This window comes from Coptis chinensis, chromosome 4 (genome assembly GCF_015680905.1).
Source record: "Coptis chinensis isolate HL-2020 chromosome 4, ASM1568090v1, whole genome shotgun sequence".
Taxonomy (NCBI): Eukaryota; Viridiplantae; Streptophyta; class Magnoliopsida; order Ranunculales; family Ranunculaceae; genus Coptis; species Coptis chinensis.
The window spans coordinates 104,341,889-104,346,465 of record NC_141459.1 but is presented as its reverse complement, the minus strand read 5'-3'; the positions used below and the strand labels follow the sequence as shown (position 1 = coordinate 104,346,465).

The 4,577-nt window shown below is 35.0% G+C and overlaps 1 long non-coding RNA gene across 7 annotated transcripts; it reads left to right on the top strand.

Annotated features, from left to right (window-relative positions):
• The first annotated feature begins 203 nt into the window (after positions 1-203).
• On the top strand, positions 204-3,346 carry LOC147506521 (uncharacterized). Of its 7 annotated transcripts, none has more exons than XR_015193791.1 (3): positions 226-659; positions 747-794; positions 901-3,346. It is a non-coding gene; the product is annotated as an uncharacterized LOC147506521 (long non-coding RNA). The 7 variants fall into 7 exon arrangements; XR_015193795.1 differs by having other exon boundaries at positions 227-794; positions 901-967; positions 1,875-3,346; XR_015193793.1 differs by having other exon boundaries at positions 227-794; positions 901-967; positions 1,283-3,346.
• Positions 3,347-4,577: the final 1,231 nt, after the last annotated feature.

Sequence of the window (4,577 nt, the reverse complement as noted above, 5' to 3'; positions counted from 1 at the left end):
TAATACAATTTTTATAGAGGGCCTTTATCATTTACAATGTCGTTGGCATGGGTAAATTTAATTTGATCATTTGCAACCTCACTTGCATTGTAACAAATATTTTATGAATGATATATCTAATTTTTTTTGCGATGAGAGTGGCGTTGTTAATGGGCTTTTTTAGGCGGGTCTTAATTTTTTGGAATTGCAACTGATGGGCGGGCCTATTTTTATGTTAGCGCTCGAACTGAAAACTAAAAGCCCTAAAAGACATTCTCTTTCTCTAAGTTTCTCTTCAACCACCGCCACCCCCCATTTCCCACCGACAACGTATCTAGCTCCTCTCTCCATCTTAAAACAACCGTCACAATAACCTTTTATTTTTGCTTACTCCTCCACATGCGACTGAGGTTTGATTTTGAAGGTTGCAAGGTTCTCTTATTATGGCTTAATTAGTTTCTTTTTGGTTCTCTTTGGGTTTACTTTTCAAGTGATTCAAGTATTCTTCCCGTTTATTTGTTTCATTTGTAATTTATGTACATTTCAAATTCTATTGCATGTTGAAAAATTTAATCTTTTATTTTCTTATCTGGAACTGGTGTAGTGCGATGTGCTTGATATATATGGAAGGGAGTGTGAAAACCTCAATCAATCCCATTACGTTTACTGACTGCTGAGTGGTGGTTTCCTCTCATCCCCTTTGTCATAGATTATGATCTAGTCGTGCAAGTGTCAGTCGATAATTTGTTAATTGAATTCCTTCACAGAATAAAGAATTGTTTAAGGGCCTTAAATCTACCGTCTCACTTGGTCAGGTCTGTTCAAATTTCTGCTATTCTTTTTCTTCTTTTGGATTCTATGTGTTTGTGTGTCTACAAGCACGTTAGCTTGTAACTATATGGTTAATTCATGCTCCTGCAGAAGAGCACAAATGATAAATGTCTAACAGATCTTGGCTTGAAAATCTAGTTCCTCATTTTCTTGCTAGGTAAGTTGTGAAAATTTATCTCATACTTTGTAGTATGTGTTGTACTGATTGACTGAATTTTCGTTAGTTATCTGTATTAGCAGCCATGATGTGCCACTGATCTTAAATCTAATGCTTGGATAGACTATCATTGTTTGTGTGCATTCAGCTAAGTTAAAACTGTCCAAAGAAAACCTATTCCCAGATTTTGCAACCCGATTTCTCATATATATAACCTATATATTTATATGAATATATGTTTTGCTCGTATATTTGTAATTGTATGAATTATATTTCTGATCTCATTGTGTTAGTGGTTATATTCTACAACAACAGAGGAGCTTCTCGCTAATTCCTAAATCAGTAAAGATTCTCCCCATTGCAATATGTTTCAGGTTCTTAATTTATTATTAAGTTTTCTTAACAGCAAATTTTAAGTTGACTTCTCTCAATAAGCGTAATGGTGCTTACATGATCTTTGTTTTCAGTTTTGAGTCCACCAACATTAAAGTTTAAATTTCAGTTTTGTAGACTTTAAATGGTTGGGAACTTGACCAAATGTGTTCATGAAACAGTAGCACCAGATATAATGTGTTTCTTCTTATACCGTTTGCTAATTTCTTTGGTATTAATACATGGTTGTGTGGCATGTTGGTTAACTTTTAAGTTTTGATCGATGCCATCTAATCTTCTCATGGACCATCTTATCTTAGTATTCCTTTGCATTTTGACCAAGTTGCTTTAATTGTTTAAATTGTTTCCTATGATTTGGTTTCATGTTGCAATGCTGAGTTTTTGGAAGTTGCTCTACCATGTAATCAAAGTTTTTATTTTGTTGTACGAGTCGTAAGTGTTACTGACAGTAGTTTGTAGTATTGTTTGAAGTAAGGCTCTAGATGTCGTGACTCCCCCTTGTTTCAACTTTCAGGATGTCCTGCTCTTTGTACTAAATTAGGTCATTATAAATTGGTTGGAAATCTAGAAGGTATATATCAACCAACAAAGGGGTTACCATGAAGGGGTAACCTGCCTTTCTTCCCATTGGATCAAGGTACAAATTTCACTTGTTCTAAAAATTTTGAGTTGCTCTTGTTTGAGGACTTTCGTAAGTAAAAGATACACGTATCTGATCATGTGATAATGCTCGCATTGAGAGTAAGTTGAACAGGTTTTCTTGGCTTCACGTGTTGGATAGTTAGAAAGGTGTTGGGATGGGTTTAGACTAAGGACCAGTACTAGATGTTCAGTGAATTGGTTCAATGCTTGAAACTGGTAGGCCGACCAGTCCATCTAAAATATGTCTGATTAGTGGAATGGGTTAGAATTGGTAGGTTTGTGTCTAGAGCAATACTATGGTTAAGTCGGACCAAGGATTGGTGCAATGGAGCTTAGCTTAGTACGATCTTTATTCATTTCCTATTTTTGCCAGAAAGAATGCTTGTTATTAAGACATCTGCATGTTTGTATGTCTCGTGAATATTGCTAATAATTTTGCATGCTCTTTGGATGGTCTGTTTTCCTTATGACGAATTCTTGGAGTTTCACAGATAGAAATGTCTTTGTTAAATTGATTGATATGTCTTTCTAGCATATTTGATCCCAAAATCGCTTTGACCCAATAGATGATGCAGTGACAGGCCGTGATCTTATCCCAAGCATGGTTTATGGGTAAGCAAAAATAAATTTATTTGTCTCATAGCTCATTATTCTCTTGTCTGCTTTACTTTTAATCTAGTAGGAAGTTTAATTTTCTGGATTTGATTTTTTTAATCTGCACCTCATTATTTTTGCAAGAGTATTCGAGACCAAGACTTTGGAAGAATGGTTTGTGTCATATTGACGATGAAGTAAGAATCATGATTTGAGTTGTTTGAGTGATCTAGCTAGATACTTAGTTACTTACTGACATCTTGTTTGAGTAAGCCTACAAACATATATGTATATGATAAATTTGATCCTTGTAAGTAAATTTTTATATGTCCTTGATTGATTGTTGATAAATTAAGTTGCAACAGGAAGAGGACTCTAACCAATTGGTTGTAGTGGTGTTTCTACATGCTAGGTCTATTAGTTTGATTTGCTAAACATTTTGTCACATTTATTGCTTACTTTGAGTGCATTTTAGCTTTGTTATTGGTTCATTTGCCTTTTTTTTGTACTAGATTAGTCGATATAATGTCGGTATATTCATGAAGAAAACATAGATGGATGCTGTTCAAATTGGCAGGCTGTGGACAACTATGGACATTTGTGAACTTTGAAAAATTGAAGAATTTTTTTCTAGATTGTTGTGACAATGTGATACAATGTATTAGTTTTGTACATGTTTTTGACAATTTTGTAACAGATGATCTATTGATATTAGTTAATGATATATATTGGTATGGCTCATTGTGAATTGATATGGTGTGGTTATTGTTATCTATATAAATTGCATTGGGAAAAATTTTACACATTCAAAAGAATCAAAATATTGCGTGTAAATGACCTTTGGCAATTAAAAACACCTATTTTGCAACGCTCTGTATGTAATGCCAAAGGTGTATGCACTGTTGCTAATTTTTTTGCTTTTAGCAACGCCAAAGGTGTTGATAAAAGTTAGTTTTTTGTGACGTTGTATGGTGTTGTTAAAAAGTGTTTTTGCAAGGCCAGTCGTTGCAAAAAGTTTGAATTTTTTTCGAAACCAATTTAGTTTTGGAAAATGAAGTAGCAACGCGCATAAACTATTAGCAACGAAGTGAAGCGTTACAAAAGACTAAAAGTTTTTGCGACGCCGTTGTTTGTGTTGCAATTGATCTTTTGTGACCCGCTTTTCTGCAACACCTAGTTTGGTGTTGCAATTGATCAATTGCAACGCATTTTCACACAATTAGCGACGAGGTATGGCACTGCAAATGAGCCTTTTTGTTGTAGTTATAATTCTCTCCACTTTTGTGCTTTTTTAGATAGTCCCTCATTGGTAAACCACTGCTAACTTTGTAAGTATTTAAGGACTTCCACTAGCATAAGGGCGTCCTCTTAAGGTACAAAGGCTTCTGTGTTAAGAGGGAGGACTCACACAAAGCCACATGCAACCGCACTGCACTGAACCGAGTTGAGTCGCGTCGGGTCGGGCCTGGGGTTGGGCTTTTACAAGTTAGTGGGTAATAGGCTTGGGCAATTCCCTAAAGTGTTTTTGTTTCTCCACGTTTATTGGTTGTAATTATAGTAGGATTCTAATATTGTATTAGAAACTGAACCATCTATAAGAATAGGACTCACGTCCAGATCTATTCACTCACAATATTACAAATCCTAGCTTCTTATTCTCTTATTCCGGTATTAGAAATTGAACCGTCTTAATTGCTATAAGAATAAGACTCGCGTCCAAATCTATTCACTCACAAGATTACAAATCCTAGCTTCTTATTCTCTTCTTGGTTGTAATTATAGTAGGATTCTAATACTGTATTAGAAATTGAATCGTCTATAAGAATAGGACTCACGTCCAGATCTATTCACTCACAAGATTACAAATCCTAGCTTCAATTCTTATTCTCATATTCCTGTATTAGAAACTGAACCGTCTGGATTGCTATAAGAATAGGACTCGCGTCCAGATCTATTCACTCACAATATTACAAATCATAGC